The sequence below is a fragment of the Engraulis encrasicolus genome, chromosome 13 (genome assembly GCF_034702125.1).
Source record: "Engraulis encrasicolus isolate BLACKSEA-1 chromosome 13, IST_EnEncr_1.0, whole genome shotgun sequence".
NCBI lineage: Eukaryota > Metazoa > Chordata > Actinopteri > Clupeiformes > Engraulidae > Engraulis > Engraulis encrasicolus.
Window position 1 is genome coordinate 12,394,123 of NC_085869.1, and position 27,784 is coordinate 12,421,906.

General features: G+C 43.9%; 1 protein-coding gene across 3 annotated transcripts in view; it reads left to right on the forward strand.

Moving 5' to 3' along the window:
* pde1a (phosphodiesterase 1A, calmodulin-dependent) overlaps nucleotides 1-27,784 on the forward strand; it is a 202,718-nt gene that overhangs the window by 109,825 nt on the left and 65,109 nt on the right. The window lies entirely within an intron of this gene.

A 27,784-nucleotide genomic window follows, 5' to 3' on the forward strand; every position in this document is an offset into this window, starting at 1 on the left:
TGATGCAATGAATCTGACCACCTGAAAATGCCAGCTTCAAAATTCCTTTTTTATTTTGTTAATATCCTACATACAAGAATATTTACTGTGGTTAATTGTGGCTATCTCCTTTTGTTATCCAGGTACAGAGAAAATACTGCTAATAACCTTAAAAAATGCGATTTCAGACGCAATGACAAATAAACAAATGCCTCAGTAAAAACATTCACAACATTGCTTAGAATAAGACTGTAAAGTATGGAACGGATTGTGCATTATGAGATCCTGCATAACATCACATCATGACAACATACATGACAACATTGCCGGTAGGTAGCCTACCACAAATAGCCAACATAAAAGGAAAAAAAAAAGAACAGAGTGTGGGGGTAACTGGTGAGCAGTCGTTGGCTGTTCCAAAAGATGAGTAAAGAAATGACATACATCCAGTGTATCCAGACTGGTATTGAATGATCACTTAAATCCATAAAGCCATCAAATAAGATCTGTACATGCATTTAAATTTACACAGAAAGACCTATATACACTGCAACATACAGTACCGTACGCTGAGAGAGAGAGAGAGAGAGAGAGAGAGAGAGAGAGAGAGAGAGAGAGAGAGAGAGAGAGAGAGAGAGAGATCTAAACATAGGAAAACAGCTATACATTATATATACGGTTGAGTCAAAAAATTAAGTCAATCCAGTGTATCCTGACTGGTATTAAATGATCACTTAAAAGTCCATGAAGCCATTAAATAAGACATGTACATGCATTTAAATTTGCACAGAAAAACCTGTCTACACCTATACAACATACAGAGTCCTTCACACCTATAGGCTATAATAGCCTATACTACACGGACACGCGCACGCACACACACACACACAGACACACACACACACACACACACACACACACACACACACACACACACACACACACACACACACACAGACACACACACACACACACACACAGTAAAGCTCACACAACATTGGTTCGGCAGCATCCCAGCCGAAAACATGCACTGCAAATGGTGCAAGGCACACTGTTTACAGCACAGCTACATTTCTTAGAATTGCAGGGGCTTTTACTCTTGCAACCACATCTGATCATCTGTAAAATGTAGTCTGGTGCCACTTTGACCTTTTCTGGAACACTTATTGGTATCAGTGCTTTGTTGCATGGGTCTTTCTTCCATCCAAATGCTTCAGGAGATAGTTCAGGTGGAGTGTGAACCAATGTCCTCCACAATATTGCTTGAAAATGAGCCCTTTTCACATTCTCAAGAAATGCCTCTGTTGTTGGTGGAGGAGCAGCCAGGTTAGGTGAAGATACAGTGAGGAAAATAAGTATTTGATCCCTTGCTGATTTTGTAGGTTTGCCCACTAATAAAGACATGATCATTCTATAATATTAATGATCAAATGTATTCTAATATAGAGAGACATAATATCAAAAAGAAAATCCAGAAAATAACTTTGAAGAATATATTTTAATTGATTTGTATTCCATTGAGGAGAATAAGTATTTGACCCCTCTAGTCAAAGAAGACAAAATACTTGGTGGCAAAGCCCTTGTTTTCTCATACAGAGGTCAGATGTTTCTTTCAGTTAATGACAATGTTTGTGGATATATTAGAAAGGATTTTTGTCCATTTTTCTTTGCAGATCATCTCTAAATCATTTAAGTTGTATGACTGTATCTTGGCAAATGGGAACTTCTCTTCCCTCCACAGGATTATTATAGGGTTAATGTTTGGAAACTGTCTAGGCCACTTCATGACCTTAATGTGCTTCTGCTTGAGCTACTCCTTCGTTGCTTGGGCTGTATGTTATGGATTATTATTATTTTGGGAGGCCAATCCATGACTCACCTTCAGTCTAGTGGTGGTGGGAAAGAGGTTGGCATGCAGCATTGTATGTTTACATGTCTCCCTCCATCCATTTCTTGACGATGTGAAGTTGTCCTGTGTCTTGGCCAGACAAACAACCTCAAAACATAATGTTACCACTTTCATTTATGATGTTGGAGAAGGTGTTGTTCTTGGGATCATAGGCAGCATTTCTCTTCCTCCAAACACATCGAGTTTTGTTAATGCCAAACAGCTTGATTTTGGTGTCATCTGATTCCAGCACCTCCCAATCATATCCTATTTATGGGCAGTCATGGGTGAGCGGTTAGGGCGTCAGACTTGCATCCCAGAGGTTGCCGGTTCGACTCCCGACCCGCCAGGTTGGTGGGGGGAGTAATCAACCAGTGCTCTCCCCCATCCTCCTCCATGACTGAGGTACCCTGAGCATGGTACCGTCCCACCGCACTGCTCCCCATGGGGCGCAACTGAGGGCTGCCCCCTTGCACGGGTGAGGCATAAATGCAATTTCGTTGTGTGCAGTGTGCAGTGTTCACTTGTGTGCTGTGGAGTGCTGTGTCACAATGACAATGGGAGTTGGAGTTTCCCAATGGGCTTTCACTTTCACTTTCACTTTCACTTCACTATTCCAGTTTGACGTTCATTGGCAAACCTCAGGTGAGCCTGAACAGGTTCCTTCTGAAGCCGGGGTACCATACATGCACTGCAGGATTTTAATCCGCTGTGGTATCAAGTGTTTCCAATAGTTTTCTTAGTGATTGAGGTCCCAGCTGCCTTGAGATCATTTCCTAGCTCCTCCCATACAGTTTTAAGGTGCTTTATCTCCTTTTTTCTGATTATTAAATTCCCACAAGGTCAAAGCTTGTATGGGACCAGAGACAGGCCTAAGATAGATGATTGATGATCATTTTGTATGTCCTAAAATTGGGAAGAAATGCAGCAACAGTTTGCTCTTTAATATCCAGGAGCCCATTTCAGCCTTGTTGAGTTCTAAAAGCTTGTCCCTGACATCCTTTGACAGCTTTGTGGTCTGTCCCATGTTGGCGAGTTTAGTTTGATTGATTGACTGATTCTATGGACTGATTCTGCAGATTCAATGTGTCTTTTGTGCAGGTTACTATTAACAGGTGTGTTCAGTTCAGATAACAAGTTGATTGGAAGTGCCATTTGATCTGCGGGATCAGAACTCTTAATAGTGGGCAGGGGATCAAATACTTATTTCCCTCAATTAAATATAAATCAATTATTATATATTTTTTAGAGTTAGTTTCTGGGTTTTCTTTTTGATATTCTGTCTCTCCATATTAGAATACATATTATCATTAACATTAAAGACTGATCATGTCTTTATTAGTGAGCAAACCAACAAAATCAGCAAGGGATCAAATACTTATTCTCCTCACTGTAAATGACCTTTCCCATTCTTTTTTCCCCATACCACCAACCTTGTATGTGACATGCTGATACTGTCTGGAATGCCATAACATGCCAACACAAAGTTAGTGGCCTCACTGGAAAGTTGTTGGAATGGTGCCAGCACATTACCAATTGATGTCAAGTGATATCCAGCTTTTAGGGTCTTGATAACAGAGCCTTTACCAATACCAAAATAGGATGCCACAGCCCTGATATGGCATGGGCTGGTAAAAGGTCAATTACAATGTCATTTTGTGGATTTACATTTTTAATTTTATCTCTTTCCATGTTAATACAACCACCACTGAAATGATGTACTCTGTAGGCAAACAAATAATCAGCCAAAAATTATGTAATTATTACTTACAATTTTTATTTTGTGCTACAACAGCACAGGAAGACTCAATAGCAATGTATGAAATGGTGAAATTCTGTGTTGAATTAGTACCGGTAATCCTTTCTGGATATGTCTAAGCTGACACCACCAATATTCGCCTAAATGTTACATATTTCTGCTTGACAAACAGCTAGTTATGTAATTGTCTAAAATGTATTTGGTACGAGGACACTTTCTCCACTTTGATGTGGCAGGCCTACCACCCAGAATGCTCTATGGTTAATCATAGTGCAGTTATGAAGCTGTCAAAAGCTTGTGGGCTATGGCTGCAGCGAAATCAACATGAAAGGGTTAATATCTGAAATTGGCACATCACCCACTCTTATCCTGATGGGTAAGTGTTGGACAACTACAAACAGCAAAACCAAACAACCCACTATGAGATATAAAGCCACGTTTGGCGAAATGTTGGCCTTTGTGTCTCCGACTTGGAAAATCAGGCTTTTTTGGGTGAATGCCCCGCCCCCAAACATGCATGACCCCACCCCCACTGATGTCCATACCTCACCACCTGTTCTTATACACATCCCACCATGTAAACAAACACAAAATAAGTATGGTATAGGGTATTTGGTCAGCATAACATGAATTGGGAGCCAAAGACTGTTGTAATCTATGGCTGCAGCACATCAAGCATAAAAGGCTCAATATCTGAAAATGCTCAAGGGATATCACCGGGCATCGTCTGGAATCTTATTAGGTACACCTTAGGCAACCACAAACTGCAAAGAAAAAAACTTTATCAGACGAAACTGGGTTCGGCTGATATTTGGCTTTTGGCTGCCGGACTAGTNTGTACGAAAAATTAAACAAAAATATCAGAAACAACATATGTGGAGCTCGTGGCACAACTCGAAGGGGATCGAAATATCATTTTAATACCACCATTGGATTACATGCTACGATTTTCGGCTAAAAACGCTGTTGAGGTCCCATGAAATCGGGGGAAGTGACGTCACTTTCAAGCTCTATGCCTTCCCATTTTTCATCTTCTACCCTGGGTTGTCAGATGAGATGGATGATTTCCAGCCCTCAAAACCAGCATGGAAGCACTAAATCCCACCCAATTTGAACTAAATTCTATTGATTTCTTTGGCCATAAATCTGCAGAAAAACAAAAGCCCTTTTTTTACCCTTTTTACCCACAGACGGTCATCCTTAGTAGTCCAATCGGGCGGGAAACCGTCCAATCCTCCTGCCCTCGTTCTGTAGCACTTTCCCTCTCTCTGTATCAGCCCTTACTCTCCTCCGACATCCCCTCTCCACCTCCTCTCCTCTCTTCTCTCTGTATCCGCCCCTACTCTCCTCCGACATCCCCTCTCCACCTCCTCTCTTCTCTCTGTATCAGCCCCTACTCTCCTCCGACATCCCCTCTCCACCTCCTCTCCTCTCTCTGTATCAGCCCTTACTCTCCTCCGCCATCCCCTCTCCCCTCCTCTCCTCTCTTCTCCTCTCTTCTCTCTGTATCAGCCCCTACTCTCCTCCGACATCCCCTCTCCACCTCCTCTCCTCTCTTCTCTATGTATCAGTCCCTACTCTCCTCCGACATCCCCTCTCCACCTCCTCTCCTCTCTTCTCTCTGTATCCGCCCCTACTCTCCTCCGACATCCCCTCTCCACCTCCTCTCTTCTACCTCACTTCCCTCTATCCCTCACTCCCTCTGCAGCTCTCCATCCTCCTCCTCCTCCTCCTCCTCCTCCAATACCCTCACCCCATCCCCTTTCCTTCCTCACTCCCCTCCCGCCTCCTCCATCTCCACTTCCAACACTCATCCCCTTCGATCCTTCTTCCTTCCCTCTTTCCGTCAGTCCGGAGCAACCTCTCCCTTCCCATCCCAACTCAACACCTCCCAGCATGGGTGCTGCTGTTCCTCCCTCTCTCCTCATCCTCCTTCCTCCTCATCCACCCCTTTCCTAATCGTGCTCTCCATCCTTCTCTCTGTAAGTGTTCCTCCCTCTCTCCGAAAAGCATTCCTCCACAGCCACCCCCTCCTAAGCCCGCTCTCCCTCCTTCCCTCTCTCCTTCCCTGCCTCTCTCCATCCCTCCAGGGAGGAAGTTTATGCAGGCTGTGGCACCATGGGAAAAATTCTTTCGTTGTGCTCTGGTACGGTATCTGCCTGATGGGACTCGTGACCTAAGCGGTTGTTGTTTTTGTGCCGCTGAAGTGAAGGTTTTGCGAGGCGATGTGTGTTTCCCTGTGACGCACTCCGTCAGTCGGTCAGTCAGCAAGTCTCTTTTTTCCACCACAACGCTGCCAGCTAAGAATGCTCCTCTGTATATAAACGACTGCTGGGTAGAGTAAACTTTAGGGTGGCAAAGTGAATTGTGTGAGCTTTTAAAAGCCTGCCTGCCCTGGATGCCCAAAATGACTGCTTGCTTGTTGTTTTTCCTGCACTCTCTCCCCCAAAGAAAGATGTGAGTGTGGGTGTGTATATGTGCATGCCCATGTGGGTGTGTACAGTATGTGTGTGCGCGTGCATGAATGTGCACGTTTGTGCGTGCACAGGTGTTCGTGCACAAGTGTACTTGCATATCCGTGTGTGTGTGTGTGTGTGTGTGTGTGTGTGTGTGTGTGTGTGTGTGTGTGTGTGTGTGTGTGTGTGTGTGTGTGTGTGTGTGTGTGTGTGTGTGTGTGTGTGTGTGTGTGTGTGTGTGCAGCAGTAATAGATGGCTGATGGAGATAAGCAGATGGATATCTAAAGAGCAGAATGAATGAAAGAGGCACAAAGATGTTTTGAAACGACAAACGGTAAATGGTAAGCAAGTCATAATAGAAGCAGCACTGAAAAGCGAAAGAGCACTCGAATACTAGAAAAATGAAAAGAGCACTTGAGAAGTAGAAAAATGGAAAGAGCACTTGAGAACTAGAAAAAAGAAACAAACAGCAGTGGAAGAGAAGCGGAGACTGCCCATTCTAAACCTAGATAGTAGAGAGGAGAGGAGAGAAGCAAAGAGGAGAGGAGAGGAGATGAGAGGAGGAGAGGATGGGAGGATATGAGAGGAGGAGAGGATGGGAGGAGAGGAGAGGAGAGGAGAGGAAATGAGAGGAGGAGAGGAGAGGAGGGGAGGGGAGGGGAGAAGAGAGGAGAGAAGCGGTGGCGGTCCACTCTAATCCTAGATGGTAGTGAGGAGAGGTGAGGGGGCCGCCATTCTATTCCTAGATGGTAGAGATGAGGGGAGAGGAGAGGAGAGGAGGAGATGGGAGGGAGTGGAGAGGAGAGGAGAGAAGCGGTGGCTGCCCATTCTATTCCTAGATGGTAGAGATGAGAGGAGGAGAGGAGAGGAGAGGAGAGGAGGAGAGGGAGATGCTGTGCTGTCGAGGAGAGGAGAGGAGAGGAGGAGAGGGAGATGCTGCTGTGCTGCCGAGGAGAGGAGAGGAGAGGAGGAGAGGGAGATGCTGCTGTGCTGCCGTGGAGAGGAGAGGAGAGGAGAGGAGAGGAGAGGAGAGGAGGAGAGGGAGATGCTGCTGTGCTGCCGAGGGCAAAGCCTCACACAGAGCAGATGTGCTGCTGCTGCTGTTGAAGCCGATGGAACAGGCCTCTGGACTATACCCTCTTATACACACACACACACACACACAGGGGCTCTCACACACACACAGGAGCACATGCACATGCAAATACACACGCACACGCACACACACAGCAGCTCACACACAGGAGTACATGTGCATGCATGCGCACATGCACACGCACATACACAGGCACACGCACGCACACATACACACTCACACACAGACATGTTCACTGACGTGCACACAATTGCACACATGCACCCCCCCACCACACACACACACACACACACACACACACACACACACACACACACACACACACACACACACACACACACACACACACACACACACACACAAATGTACATGTGATGCACACTCATCAATGTATAGAGCTAGGCATGCACACACACACACACACACACACACACACACACACACACACACACACACACACACACACACACACACACACACACACACACACACACACACACACACACACACACACACACCCCTGACCACCAGGCTCAGCCATCCGCATGTGTTGTGCCGGAGGCAGGGAAGGAAGGCTGGGGAAGAAAGCAGAGGCTGCCCCTCGGGAACCAAGGCAAACAGCCCATCGTACAGCCGTACAGCCAGAGAGAGTAGAGAGAGAGAGGTTCCATTGGCCCATTGTTTCCGGGTTCTATTATTGGGGGAGAAATCCCCCTTTAGGCAGACCTAGGCAGACCTGAGGACTGTTCTATTCAATGCTAGGACCATTATGACACGCCCCTTTAGGCAGACCGGAACCTGGTCATGTTAGGTGCCCATAGCAACCTATTATGTTGGCATATCTCTATACTTAAAGAATCTCTGGTACAGCCGCACAGCCCTTCCCCATCCCACACCATCTCTTATCTTCCTGTCCTCATCCGTTGCTTTACAGTGCATCATCCAAACTCGGCAATTTCTGACTACCTTTGACCAGACTGCAATTGCTGACATCTAAGGTATGCCCTTGGAGTCAAAATGTGATGTGCGCCTCAAAGGTGCCCCCTTGTGACAGCATACTCTTTGCTGACGATTAGGGTTAGGGAAAGGTCTAGGTTCAGGCCACATAGTCTACAAGCTCCTCCCACCTTGACAATATTGTGTTGCACATACTGTAGTACAGTGGAATCCGCTTATAGTGGTCACGTTTGTCCGAGCCAATTTGAACACTGTAAGCGGTTGATTACTAAAACCAAATTTGTATTATTTCACCTCTTTTTTGTCTCTACCTGTCTGGCAAAAATGAGCGATGAGAAAGACGAGGCTTATATGCATTTCAAAGCATAGACCACGCACGGGTCGTCATCTCTTATTATGTCAAATAAGTTTGTAAAGTTCCCATTCCACAAACGTTTTCTGGCGAGTTTCTGCACAGTGTGATTCAGGTTATGCATGCAAAACGCCGCTAGACTGGGCACTTAAAATTGCTACGCCGATAAATAGCACACTGTTGCATAGCCTGCTGTACAGTAGTAGCCTAGCCTACAACGTGATACGTTGAGACGTACACAGTTTTAAAAAGCCACGCTATAAGAACTGGTTGGAATTGGAGAAGTCGCGCTGGGCTTGCTGGCATAGGAGAGATGAGAAGGGCGAGGGGGAGTGGGAGGAACTCGTGGGGAGACGCAGCCTGGAGCAGTTTAAACACAAGGTAGCCTCCTGAGGAATGCCAAGCTTCGCCGAAACATCTCGTTGGCTCGTTTTTGGTCATTTTTCATACGTCTCGAAGAGCCTATGTTTTTCATTCCCAGAATATGAGAGCCACGATTCACGTGCTTGCTGCCCGGTGTCAACTCGTTAGGCTACGTTGGCTAGCGAGACAGAGGCATGTTTGCACAGCCTCATCACCGGAGAGGTTCTATGTAAACAGGTTGCGTCCCCACTCACTAGTCGAGCCATGCCTGCAGTTCACTAGGGTGCTGTCGGGAGAGCGCAGCCCATTCACTGTATGGAGTTTGCACTCCTCGGTTGGCGCCCCTAGAGTAGGCTACAGTAGGCTACCACCCGGAAAAGTGGCGAGTGGAGTCTCGCGCAGTAAACCTCTCTGGCATAGGGCAGAAGCAGACGTTGGGAAAGGAATCGCGGGAGTAAAAAATTAAATACATGTAGCTACACTGAGTTTTTCAATAATTTTTGCACATGTTTATATTCATAAAATGACAAAAATGAACATTATCAACGGATTTTTGATCACTGTAAACGAATTATTTAAACAGCATTTGTATAGAAATGATTCTGTCCCAAGCTTTTTGATCTATATAAGCGGTTGATTACTATATCTGTGACCACTATAAGCGGATTCCACTGTATACGTTTTCTGAGGTCGCTTTACAAAAATTGTATTTAAGCCATTTTTCATCTTTTCCTATCAGACCAGATAAGGGCCTCCGCACACCGGTTCCCATCGCTGCCAACTTTTGATTCCACTCTTTTCAATAGAACGTGCCACACCAATGCCGACGTTCCCTGATGCCTGCTGCCTATTGCTGCCGTGCTCTATTTGGTTGGAGCATCCTTGCTTGGGGAGCGTATCTATGTTCCCCAGGTCCTATGTTCCCCTGTCTTTGTATGGGAAAGGGGAACATAGGACCCTTTTTCTAAAAAAGGAACTATTCCTAAACCTAACCTGTCAGGGGTGCAACAGCAACCTGCGCTTTGCCATGCGGCAGCGGTCTACTTGGAAGCAGTGGGGAACATAGAACCCTTTTTTGAAAAAAGGGTCCTAATTTCCCTGCATTGTATGTTACCGAGTTTTCAAATTGTGCCCTTCCCAAAACCATCCCTAAACCTAACCTGTCGTAATGCAATTTGTGCCCTGACCAAAACTATCCCTAAACCTAACCTGTCAGAGGTGCAGCAACAACCTGCACTTTACCATGTGGCAACAGTCTACTTTGAAGCAGTGGGGAACATAGAACCCTTTTTTTGAAAAAAGGGTCCTATGTTCCCCGGTAGAGGGGAACATAGGACCCGGGGAACATAGGGATGACCCCCCTTGCTTGTCCATGCTCTGCTGTGACGAAATTGACCATGCATTGTTTATAGCACGTCTGCCCCAACTGTGCTCCGCAGTGCTGTCAGAAGCGGTGTGCAGAGGCCTTAACCCCTAGTCTGATTATCATCAACTTTCAAGTCTCTTCGAGACTTGGTCTGACCAAGAGCATTAGAATGAACGTTTCCCAAATGGCATGGTTGATCCGCCTCCCTAGGTTTGCTACTGGTTGAGGGGTGTCGGGAGTTCCCGATTTTCTGGTAGATCAGAAACGATATTTGCGTACTCTTGGCCTGACTAGAAGCAACATAGAAGGTGTTACGTACGTCACTAGAAGGGGCGTGACCTGGCAACTTAACCCGACCTCCCTTGGCTAATGATAGTGTTGGGGATTCACTACTTCAGATCCAATGCAGAGAGAGAGAGAGAGACGGGGTATCATGTACTTACAGGTATAACCTCCTAAAAAGGAACCCTACACTGAACTTTCCTGACTCTAAGGATGTGTGCAGCAAACGTGGTAGTCAGCATGTAAGAATCTAAAGGTCTGGATGCTGTGTAAGGGAAACTGAGCTTACCTTCTGAAACCCTTGGACCAGCACAAGCAATGACATCAGTGTCGGACAGCCCTGTCCTCAGAGCCTTTCTCCAGCTGGCTCTCCTCCGATGGTCACAGTTGTGGGGGAAACCCAACGTCAAAGATATAAAATCCCAAAGGTCTGAGAGAGAGAGATTGAGGGAGAGAGGTGGAATGAGAGAGAGGGGGGAAGTTGCAATGAGAGAGAGAGAGAGAGAGAGAGAGAGAGAGAGAGAGAGAGAGAGAGAGAGAGAGAGAGAGAGAGAGAATCAGAGAGGGGGAGGTAGAGAGAGAGGTGGAATCAGAGATGCTGGAGTTACACTTCATCACCCCACGCTACACATTACATTACATTACATTACATTATTACATTACATTGCATTTAGCAGACGCTTTATAACCAAAGCGACTTTCAGAAGAGGACATAATCAAGCCAACATCACAAGCAAATACAAAGTACACAAGCGTAGTCTCTCCAAAAAACAACGTTTTTTCCCTCCTGGCTGAAAAAGGCAGCGGCTCTTATGTGTGTAGTTATCATAATTTAATGTTTATTGTTTAGGGGGAGAAAGACTAACAAAATGTTCTGCAGGAAACACTGGCCGTACTCTGCCTTTCCCACCCCTTCCCTTGTTGTATACCAGTAGCATGGCCCTGGAAAATAACTCCAGTTGTTCTGGTTTCAGCTCCTCCACAGGCTCCATATCACTGTAAAAAATTGCAAGCCAGTTAAACGTAAAAAGCAAAGTTTCTCTGCTGCCTTAAGTTTCATTCAAGCTTAACTCAACTCGAGACTCTCCCAAGTTGTGTTAACTTACAAGCGTAAGACAGCAGGGTAACTTGTTTTTTTTTTACGTTTAACTAGCTGCAATGTTTTACATCGTATGGAGCCTGTGGAGGAGCTAAAACCAGAGCCCTGCCGTCCTCACTGCTCCCGGTAGTCTGTTTCTTGAAACGAATCGGTGCGTAGGAATGAGACACAAGTAGCCTGTTAAAGCGATACGGCACCATTTATGGAAATGAGCTCATTTTAGTTTTACCTTTCTCCTTTACCTCTCGTCGTTCTGACGAGTCTGGCAATGACACAATTGAATTGCATGGGACCTGCTAGCTGGTATGATTCAATGATAATTACCAGCTTGGAACTTGAAGTAACATCACCTCACTAAGAGAGCGGCTGAAGGAACAGAAGAAAGGTCAGACTCAATTATTTAACTCAACAAGGGGACTTGTCAAATTAGCTTATTTCCAGAAACGGTGCAGTATTACTTTAACCCATTGATGCCTGAAACACCTGCGAAAAAGGCCGCTAAATGCCCAAACTGTTTTTGGTAAAAGGTACTGTCAGCGCATAAAAAAATACAAAAACCCATAAAAAACAAGACATTAATTGTATTTAAAAGCCTAGACCCTCCTGTTCAATCAGGACAAGTTTATTCAGTTTAAAAACACCAACATTTTTAATAAAAAATCTGAAATCTCATGAGCCTGAATGTTGCATCTTGCCGCTCCATGCACTAGGGTCAATGTTGCGCTATGCAACATCCAGACCAGCATCAATGGGTTAACACAGTGGTCCCCAAACTTTCTCAGCGGGGACGCCTTTTTGGACTTTTGAGTATTTTCGCCCCCACCCACCATAGTCTTAGCCTAGCAATGGATTTCTAGCAATATTAGCAATCTAGCAGGACAGCAAATACATCTATTTACCATACAGGTGAATACAAGTCCCTTTTGTTGGCGACCCCGCCTTCAGTACCTATGCGACCCCTGTACGGGTCCTGACCCCCAGTTTGTGAACCACTGGGTTAACACCTCCCAAACCCAAATCCCATGCAGCCCTTATCCTAATCCTTGGTCTGGGAGCGCTTTGTCAGCTCAGCTTGACGAGTAGTCCATATCTGCAGGAGACCCGACTCTTTGTTTTTGCTTCTGGGAGGGCCCGGCCTCAACCAAACCAGACCAGAGTCTCTCTCTCTCTCTCTCTCTCTCTGTTGGAGTTATGGTTGGGCACTGGGGCTACTTTTTAGTACCCATGGCCCTGGTTTTCTTTTTCTTCTTCTTTACTTCCACTCTGCTTTTAAAGCAACTTATTTTCATTCCATCCGTGGCACATTTAGAACTCAAGGACTTTCCCATATGCCCTCAATGTGTAGGTTGTGTGTGTGTGTGTGTGTGTGTGTGTGTGTGTGTGTGTGTGTGTGTGTGTGTGTGTGTGTGTGTGTGTGTGTGTGTGTGTGTGTGTGTGTGTGTGTGTGTGTGTGTGTGTGTGTGTGTGTGTGTGTGTGTTTTTGTGTGTGTGTGTTTGTGTGTTTGTCTGTGTGTGTGTGTGCCTGTGTGTGTGTGTGTGTGCCTGCGTGTGTGTGTGCCTCTCTGAGCTGTGACCACCCAATGTAAGAGTTGCAGTAGAGGGCCTTGCCAGGGTACAGTACAGTCAGAGATTCTTTAAGTATAGAGATATGCCAATGTAATAGGTTGCTATGGGCACCTAACATGACCAGGTTCCGGTCTCCCTAAAGGGGCGTGTCGTAATACTCCTTTAGTTCTGCCTATAGGTCTTTAATACTACTATAGGTCTGCCTAAAGGGGGATTTCCCCCCCTCCCCCGCACAATAATAGAACCCAGAAACAATGGGCTTATGGAACCTCTCTCTCTCTACTCTCTCTGGTACAGTGCAGCACAGTACCCTTCAGCTCAGCTAGCTGCAGTGCTTTCATTCAAGGCGTCCTGAGTGCACTTAAATGAGCCCTCCCAAGGGATCAGACAATGTGTGAGAAATAATGTGTCTCTGTGTTGGGGTGTGTGTGTGTGTGTGTGTGTGTGTGTGTGTGTGTGTGTGTGTGTGTGTGTGTGTGTGTGTGTGTGTGTGTGTGTGTGTGTGTGTGTGTGTGTGTGCATACAATGCATGTGTGTGTGTGTGTGTTTGAATTGGAAGGCGTCATAAGAGTGTTCCAGATGTCAGGCTCCAAATATTAAACACAACGAGCGGCACAGCAGCCTCTGGCTGAACCCTGATAGGCCACCGAGGGCCATTACGAAACAAAACTATCCCCAGCAAGCGCTCCGCAATACAGCACACCAGAGCACTACACTGCACAATACCGCACACCAGAACACACAATACAGCACAGCACACCACAACACTACACTGCAGAACACAGCATATCACTCCACGGCAAAAAACTACACACCTGAACACTACACTGCACAATACTACACACCAGAACACTACACTACACAATACAACACACCAGAACACTACACTACAATACAACACATCACTACACTATACCCCACAATACAACACATCACTACACTCCACCCCACAAAACAGCACAGCACTACACTACACCATGAAGCACAGTACTCAATTTTAATTCACTACAGAGCACATCACTCCACACTAACCACGCCACCATACTACACACCAGAGCACAGTACATTACAAAAATCCAGTACAGAGCACACCACACCCCTACAAAGCCAAGTATTTTTCAGTTTGCATCTTAACCCCTTAAGACGCGGCTTTATACATTTGTTGTTACCAGTATGGTAATGACCAAGTCGTGGTGCATTACTAAAAAGGCCTGTGTTGTGTCATAGTACTGTAGTGCTATGGTAGGTAGATTTCAATGACTATTACAGCGCGCCACTGGAGGTACGGCGCGCATTAAGGGGCTACACTAACTTTTCGGTTCCCGCACACTCAGAATTGCAGCGTGAACATGCCTACCGGTTCAAGATTAGGTGTGGGAACACGGTTCTGTCGGTCTGAATTAGGTCTGAATTCGTCACGATTCTGTCGGTCTCAACGCGCCTGTAGCGAGTACGCTAGGACCAAGTCCACGCTAGAATTTGTTTTGTAAATTGACCCTATAAGCAACATCCTACCATTGCTGTCAACAAGGCATGCCCTTTTTCAATATTGTCAGAGGGCTCCACATACATTATTGATTCTGCAGAGGCCCTTAAAATATTAAATGGAAACGGGGTTCATTTCTCAAACATGTATGTTTAGTTTAGTTAACGTATTGTTTTTATTGTATAATTTTTAAGTCTTATTGACATTTTTAGCCTCACACAGCATGTAACAGGACCAACACACAACCAAGGTCACACTTTAGACCTAATAATAACAAAAGGCCTTAATGCTTGTGCTAGTGTCAAAGACTATGGCTTTTCTGACCATTACTGCATTTTTTCTGATGTTTCTATGTACCCTCATGTTCAAAGGGAATCTGTTACAGTCAAAAAACGTATAATCAACTGTGAGAACAGCCTCACTCTTTCAGCAAGCACTTTCAGAGATCCAAAGTCAAACCTCAGAGAGTGCAGATGATCTCATGGTTAATTTTAATTCAAGGATGACCCGTATTATGGATGTTATTGCCCCCGAAAAAATCAAAACAGTGGGACGTGAAAAAGCACCTTGGAGAAAGAATCCCACAGTTATATTGCTAAAGCAAGAATGCAGGAGGGCTGAAAGACAGTGGCGTAAATCCAAACTTGAAGTCCACTACCAAATCTATAAACACACACTCTCGAAATACAACCAAGAAATTTCTAAAGCTAGACAATCTTTTTTCTCTGACATAATTAACAGAAATATTAATAATGCACATGTGTCCTGTTTGACACTGTGGAAAAGCTAGCAAGGCCCCCAAAATCTAAATGCCCTCTGAGTTCCTCTCAGTCAGCAAATGCAATGAGTTCGCATCCTTTTTCAAAGGAAAGATTGAAAAAATACGTGCAAACATACTCACACATGTGCAACCGACCCAAGATTCAGACCAGCTTGCTATGGTGAAGTTAAATCCTAACCTCATGAGAAATTTTCATTTAGTTGATGTGGACATTCTTAATAGAACGGTACAAAGTCTTAGCTCCTCTACATCTGACTTAGATATTTTACCAACAGCCTTCTTCAAATCCATCTTAAATCTAATATCATCAGATGTACTTCAGATCATCAACACCTCACTACAAACAGGCATATTCCCAGGCTGTCTGAAAGAAGCAGTTGTGAAACCCTTACTGAAAAAGAACAACCTGGATGCACTGGTACTAAACAACTATAGGCCCATATCCAATCTACCATTCATGGGTAAAATAATAGAGAAAATTGTTTTTTAACCAATTAACTGCTTTTCTAATCTCTAATAGCTATTTTGATAAGTTTCAATCAGGTTTCCGTGCCTACCACAGCACTGAAACAGCTCTTATTAAAGTTATGAATGACATAAGATTGAATTCTGATGCTGGCAAATCATCCGTCTTGGTACTTCTTGATTTGAGTGCTGCTTTCGATACAGTTAATCATTCTATACTACTACATAGACTGGAACACTGGGTTGGCTTTACGGGCATAGTGATCGACTGGTTAAAATCGTACTTACAACAAAGAAGTTTTTTTGTCGCCATTGGAAGACATACTTCATCACCAATGTCTCTGGATTGTGGGGTCCCCCAGGGCTCCATTCTGGGACCACTACTGTTCAATCTGTATATGTTGCCACTGGGACACATTATCGAGAATAACTCCATAAATTACCATAGCTATGCGGATGATACCCAGCTCTACTTATCTATGTCCCCAAATGACTATACCCCCCTTGAATCACTCTATCATTGCATGGACCAAATTAACAAATGGATGTCTCACAATTTCCTCCAGCTGAACACAGATAAAACTGAAGTAATTATATTTGGGAAAAGAGAGGAGAGACAAAAGATTGCTACTATCCTTGAAACGAAGGGACTGAAAGCAAGGGAAACAGTTTAAAAATCTTGGGGTCCTCATTGACAGTGACCTAAACTTCAACAGTCACATGAAAGCTATTACTAAGTCTGCATTTTATCACATAAAAAACGTCTCTAAATTTAGGGGCCTGATGTCTAAACATGATCTGGAGAAGCTAATACATGCCTTTATTTCTAGTAAAGTTGATTACTGTAACAGTCTTTTTACTGGCCTCCCCAATAAAACCATTAAACAGCTTCAACTTGTACAAAACGCAGCTGCAAGGGTTCTTACAAAGACAAGGAAGTTCGACCACATTACTCCAATTTTAAGATCGCTGCATTGGCTCCCAGTAAGCTACAGAATTGATTTTAAGGCTATGCTACTTGTGTTTAAATCACTAAATGGAATGGGACCCACATATCTACTGGATATGTTTCAGCTGTATGCACCAACTAGGTCACTAAGGTCAACGGAGAAGAATTTGCTGGTGATTCCAAAAGTCAAAACAAAGTGTGGAGAGGCAGCCTTTAGCTTCTATGCTTCAAAGCTTTGGAACCAGCTTCCAGATGACATAAAAAATGCACCCACTATTGATAGCTTTAAATCTAGACTCAAGACAAAGCTGTTCTCAGATGCTTTCCCCTAGCTTAAATTACTTATTCTTATTATTTTTATTTTTTATTTAATTTGTTTTATTTTATTAGGGCCCGAGCACCGGAGGGTGCGAGGCCCTATTGTTCTTGCAATGTTTTTTATTATTTTTATTAGGGCCCGAGCACCGGAGGGTGCGAGGCCCTATTGTTCTTGCAATGTTTTTTATTATTATTATTATTATTATTATTATTTGTCTCCTCCCCGCCTGTCGGGCCATTTTTGAGGTGGTTGCCATGCTCAACTTTTTACGAAACTTGGCACAGGTGTTGGATATGGGTGCGAGACGGACTCCAGAAAAGCTCCACCTCCAAAACCGCCGACGGGCTCAGTAGCGCCCCCTTAAGTCATGGGCCTATGGGGCGGGACCGGCAAAAAGTTGAAGCTACGGACTCCAAAATTTTTTTGCTTGTATAACGCACTAAGACAAGCAGAAAAGTCTTTAAGATGCCATAGCCACACCCAACAGGAAGTGAGGTAATTGGACTTAAAGTTGAACTTTTGGCAACTTTTGACATAAAACGAAATTGTCATACCATGAACTTTGATGTACTCCTCCTGAACCGTACACTTGTTCGGTTTCGTTTCAATTTGTAAATGATCTTAAGACATCGCAGATGATATATTGCGAAGGAATTTTTAATATGTTGAAAGAAAACAAGATGGCGGCTTGCTGAAATCTGATGAAAAAAATATGAAAATATCCTTATACTGTGCCCTTTTTGAGGGGGTTGCCATGCATATATTTCAACATTGCTTTGCACAGGTGTTTGGTAAGGCAGCACGTACCTCTCCAAACAAGCCCCACCCCTAATTCAGCACATGGGCTCTGTAGCGCCCCCCTAAGTCCTGGGCCTATGGGCCTGGACCGGCATAAAGTTGAAGCTACGGACTCCAAATTTTTTTTGGGTGTGTATCTCACTAAGAGAAGCAAAAAAGTCTCCAGGAGGCCATGGCCACACCCAACCGGAAGTGAGGTAATTGGACTTGAAGTTGAACTTTTCACATATGCCCAAATTGTCATACCATGTACTTTAAAGTACTCCTCCTCAACCATACACTTGTTTGGTTTTGTTCCAATTTGCAAATGATCTGAAGACATCGGAGATGATATTTTGTGAAGGAATTTTCAATATATTTTAAGAAAACAAGATGGCGGCTTGATGAATTCTGGTGAAAAAATCACAGAAAATGTGCCCTTTCTGAGGGGGTTGCCATGCATATCTTTCAAAGTTACTTCGCGCAGCTGTTTGGTAGGGTAGCACGTACCTCTCCAAACAAGCCCCGCCCCTAACTCGGTACATGGGCTCTGTAGCGCCCCCTAAGTCATGGGCCTATGGGGCGGGTTCAGCATTAAGTTCAAGCTACGGACTTCAAATTTTTTATGGATATGTATCTGACTAAAACGAACAAAAAATGTCATGCAGTGACATGGCCACTCCCAACAGGAAGTGAGATATTTGGACCTCTTATTGAAACAGGAAGTTGGCTTCTATTTTAGTTTGCAGTGTTTTTAAAACAGTGCAAATGCATGTGTTCATGCATATAATGAGTATAAACCTTTTTCTATATGCCTACTATGGCAACCTGATATAGCGCCACCATATGGTAGGCAAATGAACTGCAGTAAAAGTGGATGTCTTAAATATCTTTATCTCGTGAACCGAACGTCGTAGAGACTCCATTTTTCTTTTGGGCTGGATGTGACGGGATTTGGGGCGATATGCCTTGAACCGTAGGTGCGAGGGCCCGTCATCGCCGCTCGCGGCTTTAATTAGGGCCCGAGCACCGAAGTGCAAGGGCCACGCGGTGGCCCTTCGCCCTCTCGGTGCGAAGCCCTATTGTTTTCCGAAGGATTATTATTATTATTATTATTTTTCTCCTTAGTCTTTAGCACTGTTGGGCCATTTTTCGGGCACTTCCCGTGCTCGTACACTTACGCCACTTGGTACACACATTGGAGATTCCCACCGCTACTCAGACACCGAATATTAACCCCCGATGGAACACGGGTACGAGGCCACGCCCCCGAAAGCGTTTAGGGGCGGGGCCGACATATACTTTGAGCTAGAGACTCGGGACTTTTTTTAGGGTGTGTATCTCACTAAGGCGCATCATAAAGTCCGATACAACGATATGGCCACGCCCAACAGGAAGTGAGATATTTTGACTTTTTTAGCATTTTTTAGCATTTTTTACGTACTTTTACGTACTTGTCCTACACCGTACATCGTATTGACTTCATATTCTGTGGACATGAGGTCAAGGCATTGAAGATGATATATTGCGAAGGAATTTTTCATATCTCGTAATTTGCCAAGATGGCGGCTCCATGAATTTAGGTATCTAATTTTAAAACAGGAAGTTGGCTACCATTTCAGTTTGGAGTGTTTTGTAACAGTGCAAACGCACACATGTATGCATATAATCAAAACTAACTTTTCTATATGCCTGAAATGGAGGCCACGCCCCCAAACAGGTTTAGGGGCGGGGCCAACATCTACTTTGAGCTAGAGACTCGGGACTTTTTTTAAGTTGTGTATCTCACTAAGGCGCACAATAAAGTCCATATAACGATATGGCCACGCCCAACAGGAAGTCACATATTTTGACTTTTTTGTCATTTTAAAACAGGAAGTTGGCCACCATTTCAGTTTGGAGTGTTTTAAAACAGTAAAAAAGCACACATGTATGCATATAATGAATACTAACTTTTGTAAATGCCTGAAATGGAGGCCACGCCCCCAAAAACGTTTAGGGGCGGGGCCAACATATACTTTGAGCTACAGACTCGGGAGTTTTTTTAAGTTGTGTATCTCACTAGGACGAACAATAAAGTCCATACAACGATATGGCCACGCCCAACAGGAAGTCACATATTTTGACTTTTGAAACAGGAAGTTGGCCGCCATTTCAGTTTGGAGTGTTTTGTAACAGTGCAAACGTACACATATGTGCATATAATGAAAACTAACTTTTGTATATGGCTGAAATGGAGGCCACGCCCCCAAACACGTTGAGGGGCGGGGCCAACATCTACTTTGGCCTACAGACTCGGGAGTTTTTTTAAGTTGTGTATCTCACTAAGGCGCACAATAAAGTCCATACAACGATATGGCCACGCCCAACAGGAAGTGAGATTTTTTTCACTTTTTTGGCATTTTAAAACAGGAAGTTGGCCACCATTTCACTTTACAGTGTTTTAAAACAGTGCAAATGCACACATGTATGCACATAATGAATACTAACTCTTCTATAAGCCTGAAATGTAGATAAGGTATAGCGCCACCATGTGGTAGGCAAAGGAATGGCAGGAAAACTGTAATTCTTCAATATCTTGGGAACTGAACGTCGTACAGACTCCATTTTTGTTTTAGGGGGTCATAGCGACATGCTAATCATGACAATGTTAATGCTAATTTTCAATGCTAATTCATGCTAATTACTTTTTCGTCAATATCTCGTGAACCGAACGTCGTACAGACTCCATTTTTCCTGGGGGGGCATAGCAACATTCTAGGTGGCATGCCCCGTCCCTGCAATGCATGTGTGCGAGGGCCCGTCATCGCCGCTTGCGGCTTTAATTAGGGCCCGAGCACCGGAGGGTGCGAGGCCCTATTGTTCTTGCAATGTTTTTTATTTTTATTATTATTTGTCTTCTCCGCGCACGTCGGGCCATTTTCGAGGTGGTTGCCATGCGTGAATTTGAACGAAACTTGGCACAGGTGTTGGATTAGGTGTCAAGATGGACTCCAATAAAGCTCAGACCCCAAATCAGCCCAGGGGCTCTGTAGCGCCCCCCTAAAAATTGGCCTATGGGGCGGGACCGGCAAAAAGTTGAATCTACGGACTCCAATTTTTTTGTGCTTGTATAACTCACTAAGACAAGCAAAAAAGTCTTTGAGATGCCATGGCCACACCCAACAGGAAGTGAGGTAATTGGACTTAAAGTTGAACTTTTGTAAACTTTTGACATACGACAAAATTGTCATACCATGAACTTTGATGTACTCCTCCTGAACGGTACACTTGTTTGGTTTCGTTTCAACTAGTAAATGATCTTAAGACATCGCAGATGATATATTGCGAAGGAATTTTTAATATGTTGTAAGAAAACAAGATGGCGGCTTGCTGAAGTCCGATGACAAAATCACAGAAAATGTGCTTCTACTGTGCCCTTTCTGAGGGAGTTGCCATGCATATCTTTGCACATTGCTTAGCACAGGTGTTTGGTAAGGCAGCACGTACCTCTCTAAATAAGCCCCACCCCTAATTCAAAACATGGGCTCTGTAGCGCCCCCCTAAGTCCTGGGCCTATGGGCCTGGACCGGCATAAAGTTGAAGCTACGGACTCCAAATTTTTTTTGGGTGTGTATCTCACTAAGAGATGCAAAAAAGTCTACAGGAGGCCATGTCCACACCCAACAGGAAGTGAGGTAATTGGACTTGAAGTTGAACTTTTGACATATGCCCAAATTGTCATACCATGTACTTTGAAGTACTCCTCCTGAACCGTACACGTGTTTGGTTTTGTTCCACTTTGCAAATGATCTTAAGACATCGGAGATGATATTTTGTGAAGGAATTTTCAATATGTTGTAAGAAAACAAGATGGCGGCTTGATAAATTCTGGTGAAAAAATCACAGAAAATGTGCCCTTTCTATGGGGGTTGCCATGCATATCTTTCAAAGTTACCTCGCACAGGTGTTTGGTAAGGCAGCAAGTACCTCTCCAAACAAGCCCCGCCCCTAACTCGGTACATGGGCTCTGTAGCGCCCCCTTAAGTCATGGGCCTATGGGGCGGGTTCAGCATAAAGTTCATGCTACGGACTTCAAAATTTTTATGGATGTGTATCTGACGAAAACGAACAAAAAATGTCATGCAGTGACATGGCCACGCCCAACAGGAAGTGAGATAATTGGACCTCTTATTGAAACAGGAAGTTGGCCACTATTTTAGTTTGCAGTGTTTTTAAAACAGTGCAAATGCATGTGTTCATGCATATAATGAGTATAAACCTTTTTCTATATGCATACTATGGCAACCTGATATAGCGCCACCATATGGTAGGCAAATGAACTGCAGTAAAAGTGGATTTCTTAAATATCTTTATCTCGTGAACCGAACGTCGTAGAGACTCCATTTTTGTTTTGGGCAGGATGTGACGGGATTTGGGGCGATATGCCTTGAACCGTATGGGAACCTGATATAGCGCCACCATATGGTAGGCAAATGAACTGCAGTAAAATTGATTTTCTTAAATATCTTTATCTCGTGAACCGCACGTCGTAGAGACTCCATTTTTGTTTTGGGCAGGATGTGGCAGGATTTCAGGCGATATGCCTTGAACGTAGGTGCGAGGGCCCGTCATCGCCGCTTGCGGCTTTAATTAGGGCCCGAGCACCGGAGGGTGCGAGGCCCTATTGTTCTTGCTTTGTTTTTTATTATTATTATTATTATTTTTTGTCTTCTTACCGCCCGCCGGGCCCATTTTGAGGGGGTTGCCATGCGTAACTTTGAACGAAACTCGGCACAGGTATTCGGTCTGTGTCCACGTAGGACTCCAAAAAAGCCCCGCCCCTAAATCGGCCCAGGGGCTCTGTAGCGCCCCCCTGAAAATTTGCCTATGGGGCGTGACCGGCAAAAAGTTGAAGCTACGGACTCCAAATTTTTTTGTGCTTGTATAACTCACTAAGACAAGCAAAAAAGTCTTTAAGATGCCATGGCCACACCCAACAGGAAGTGAGGTAATTGGATTTAAAGTTGAACTTTTGGCAACTTTTGACATAGGACAAAATTGTCATACCATGAACTTTGATGTACTCCTCCTGAACGGTACACTTGTTTGGTTTCGTTTCAATTCGTAAATGATCTTAAGACATCGCAGATGATATATTGCGAAGGAATTTTTAATATGTTGTAAGAAAACAAGATGGCGGCTTGCTGAAGTACGATGACAAAATCACAGAAAATGTGCTTTTACTGTGCCCTTTCTGAGGGGTTGCCATGCATATTTTTCAACATTGCTTAGCACAGGTGTTTGGTAAGGCAGCACGTACCTCTCCAAATAAGCCCCACCCCTAATTCAAAACATGGGCTCCGTAGCGCCCCCCTAAGTAATGGGCCAATGGGCCTGGACCGGCATAAAGTTGAAGCTACAGACTCCAAATTTTTTTTGGGTGTGTATCTCACTAAGAGAAGCTAAAAAGTCTACAGGAGGCCTGGGCCACACCCAACAGGAAGTGAGGTAATTGGACTTGAAGTTGAACTTTTGACATATGCCAAAATTGTCATACCATGTACTTTGAAGTACTCCTCCTGAACCGTACACTTGTTTGGTTTTGTTCCAATTTGCAAATGATCTTAAGACATCGGAGATGATATTTTCTGAATGAATTTTCAATATGTTGTAAGAAAACAAGATGGCGGCTTGATGAATTCTGATGAAAAAATCACAGAAAATGTGCCCTTTCTGAGGGGGTTGCCATACATATCTTTCAAAGTTACTTCGCACAGGTCTTTGGTACAACAGCACGTACCTCTCCAAACAAGCCCCGCCCCTTACTCGGTACATGGGCTCTTTAGCCCCCCCTTAAGTCATGGGCCTATGGGGCGGGTTCAGAATAAAGTTCAAGCTACGGACTTCAAAATTTTTATGGATGTGTATCTGACTAAAACCAACAAAAAATGTCAGGCAGTGACATGGCTATGCCCAACAGGAAGTGAGATAATTGGACCTCTTATTGAAACAGGAAGTTGGCCACCATTTTAGTTTGCAGTGTTTTTAAAACAGTGCAAATGCACGTGTTCATGCATATAATGAATATAAACCTTTTTCTATATGCCTACTATGGCAAGTCAACCTAATATGGCGCCACCATGTGGTAGGCAAATGAACTGCAGTAAAAGTGGAGGTCTTCAATATCTTTATCTCGTAAACCGAACGTCGTAGAGACTCCGTTTTTGTTTTGGGCAGGATGTGATGAGGCGATATGCCCCGCCTTGAGCCGCAGGTGCGAGGGCCCGTCATCGCCGCTCGCGGCTTTAATTATTATTATTATTATTATTTGTCTCCTCCGCGCCTGTCGGGCCATTTTCGAGGTGGTTGCCATGCTCAAATTTGAACGAAACTTGGCACAGGTGTTGGATATGAGTGCCAGACGGACTCCAATAAAGCTCAGACGCCAAATCGGTCCACGGGCTCTGTAGCGCCCCCCTGAAAAAAAGCCTATGGGCCGGGACCGGCATAAAGTTGAAGCTACGGACTCCAATTTTTTTTCACTTGTATACCTCACTAAGACAAGCAAAAAAGCCTTTGAGATGCCATGGCCACACCCAACAGGAAGTGAGGTAATTGGACTTAAAGTTGAACTTCTGTCAACTTCTGACATACGACAAAATTGTCATACCATGAACTTTGATGTACTCCTCCTGAACCGTACACTTGTTCGGTTTCGTTTCAATTTGTAAATGATCTTAAGACATCGCAGATGATATATTGTGAAGGAATTTTTAATATGTTGTGAGAAAACAAGATGGCAGCTTCCTGAAGTCTGATGAAAAAAACATAGAAAATGTGCTTTTACTGTGCCCTTTCTGAGGGGTTGCCATGCATATTTTTCAACATTGCTTAGCACAGGTGTTTGGTAAGGCAGCACGTACCTCTCCAAACAAGCCCCACCCCTAATTCAAAACATGGGCTCTGTAGCGCCCCCCTAAGTCCTGGGCCTATGGGCCTGGACCGGCATAAAGTTGAAGCTACGGACTCCAAATTTTTTTTGGGTGTGTATCTCACTAAGAGAAGCAAAAAAGTCTACAGGAGGCCATGACCACACCCAACCGGAAGTGAGGTAATTGGACTTGAAGTTGAACTTTTGACATATGCCCAAATTGTCATACCATGTACTTTGAAGTACTCCTCCTGAACCGTACACTTGTTTGGTTTTGTTCCAATTTGCAAATGATCTTAAGACATTGGAGATGATATTTTGTGAAGGAATTTTCAATATATTTTAAGAAAACAAGATGGCGACTTGATGAATTCTGGTGAAAAAATCACACAAAATGTGCCCTTTCTGAGGGGGTTGCCATGCATATCTTTCAAAGTTACTTCGCACAGCTGTTTGGTAGGGTAGCACGTACCTCTCCAAACAAGCCCCGCCCCTAACTCGGTACATGGGCTCTGTAGCGCCCCCTTAAGTCATGGGCCTATGGGGCGGGTTCAGCATTAAGTTCAAGCTACGGACTTCAAATTTTCCATGGGTGTGTAGCTGACTTAAACGAACAAAACAGTCATGCAGTGACATGGGCACGCCCAACAGGAAGTGAGATAATTGGACCTCTTATTGAAACAGGAAGTTGGCCACTATTTTAGTTTGCAGTGTTTTTAAAACAGTGCAAATGCATATGTTCATGCATATAATGACTATAAACCTTTTTCTATATGCCTACTATGACAACCTGATATAGCGCCACCATGTGGTAGGCAAATGAACTGCAGTAAAAGTGGATTTCTTAAATATCTTTATCTTGTGAACCGAACGTCATAGAGACTCCATTTTTGTTTTGGGCAGGATGTGGAGGGATTTGGGGCGATATGCCTTGGACCGTAGGTGCGAGGGCCCGTCATCGCCGCTTGCGGCTTTAATTTTATTTTATTATTATTTTTACCTTATGTTTTATCTTAATGTTTTTAAATGCTTTTTGACTCTAATTCATTTCCTTCTTTCTTCCCTGTTTCCTTTCATTTACATTTGTTAACTTTGTGAAGCACATTGAGTTGCACCTGTGTATGAAATGCGCTATATTAATAAATAAACTTGCCTTGCCTTGCCTTGCCTTATTTCAGTGTTTCCCAACCACTGTGCCGCGGCACACTAGTGTGCCGTGAGAGATCGTCAGGTGTGCCGTGGAAAATTCTTGTTTTCCAAAAAAAAGAAAAGAAAAAAAAAACAAATTCATTATCATCAGCAAATAATGCCCTATGTCATTAGTGCCTGCTGTTGACTGGCGTCCTAATCATGTAATAATTCCTTATCACTAGGTGGCAGCAAGTAGCGAATTGCATTGTAGTAGCTGTCAAATGAAGGCAAATGCCGTGAGCTCGAGCTGGCTCGAGTCAATACAAAGACAGTTTGGATTTAGGACTACCGGTACTTGTACGTGGGATGCAACGGCACCGATTCCATTGTGCTTGGTATGTAAACGAAACACCCTTCACAAAACAGGAATGCAGACTATTTTGTTGGCCTGCGTAAGAAAACAGAGAACCAAGCAACATTTATGAGGGAAAAAAAGGCAAACGAGAGAACCACGTAGCTGAACTTAGCTAAATCAAAAAAGTCACACAGTGGTGGTAGAGACGCTAATATTACCTGCCTGCAAAGCAATTGTGAATGGCAAGCTTGGACCTGAAATAAATAGCCAAAGTCCCTCTCTCAAATAACACAATTTCCAGACATTGATGACATGTCTGCTGACATCGAAAGTTTGGTTTTGGAAAAGATCCGTATCCGTGAGAAATTTGCGTTGCAACTTGATGAGGCTGATATTAGTGGACAACAGGGCGCCGAAACTCCTGGCCAATGTGCGTTTTGTGGATGGAGACGCAATCAGAGAAAACGTTCTATTTTGCAAAGCATTGAACAGAGATTGAGAGGCCTATTAGACATGCATATTCATATTGTAACAGTGAAATCTTTACAAAATATCATTGCTGCTGTCAGAATAAGCATTATTTTCTGTATTCCTGCAAATAGAATGCTTTTGGACAGAATAACAATTTGTAAATAGTAGGCCTAGGCCTACTTTGAAGTTTAGCTTCCTTAAGAATTTGACATGTTTAGTGCACTTTTTATTTGAAAGAGGAAATTTAAAAGATGATAAAAATGTGTTTATTTTATTGCTATTCAAGACACTTTTATAAGAATGACTAGGCCTATATTGTTAGGCGGCACCTATAATTTGTTTTCATTACTTCATAATTTTTGGTTGGTGGTGTGCCGCGAGATATTTTGAAGGGAAAAAGTGTGCCTTGGCTCAAAAAAGGTTGGGAAACACTGGTTTATTTGAAAGGGACAGTGCACAACATACAATTGAGCCATATTATAGCCACAATGCTAATTTTCATCTGTAATCCCTGGACAGTAATTGATGTTATAGTAAGTTAAAAAAAAGATGAGTAGAATTAATAAATACGAAACTCTAGCAACAAAACAAGAAATGGGTGATACTCTGTACAGATATAGGCCAACAATACGTGTACAGTGTATTATTGCATGACAAATAGGCAGACATAATTAAAGAAAACAAACTAGATGTATGTATTCAGCAAAGACCCACTCCCCCTCCCAGACTAAACTATAAAGCCTGCTCTACAAATAGGGCTCATCTGTGTAGGGGGAACCTGAGCTGAAAGAGTTTACAAAGCCTCTGTTGGTGTGCAGTGCACCATATAAGGCAGGTAATATAGAGATGCAGAAGCGGAGAAGCAAGAGAGAAGAGATGTAGCTAGATGAGATTTGTTTTAGATAGCGAGAGAAGGGCCAAGACAAGAAGAGTGAGCAAGAGAGTGGTGGTGTCGGTGGTGCAGTGAGGAGAG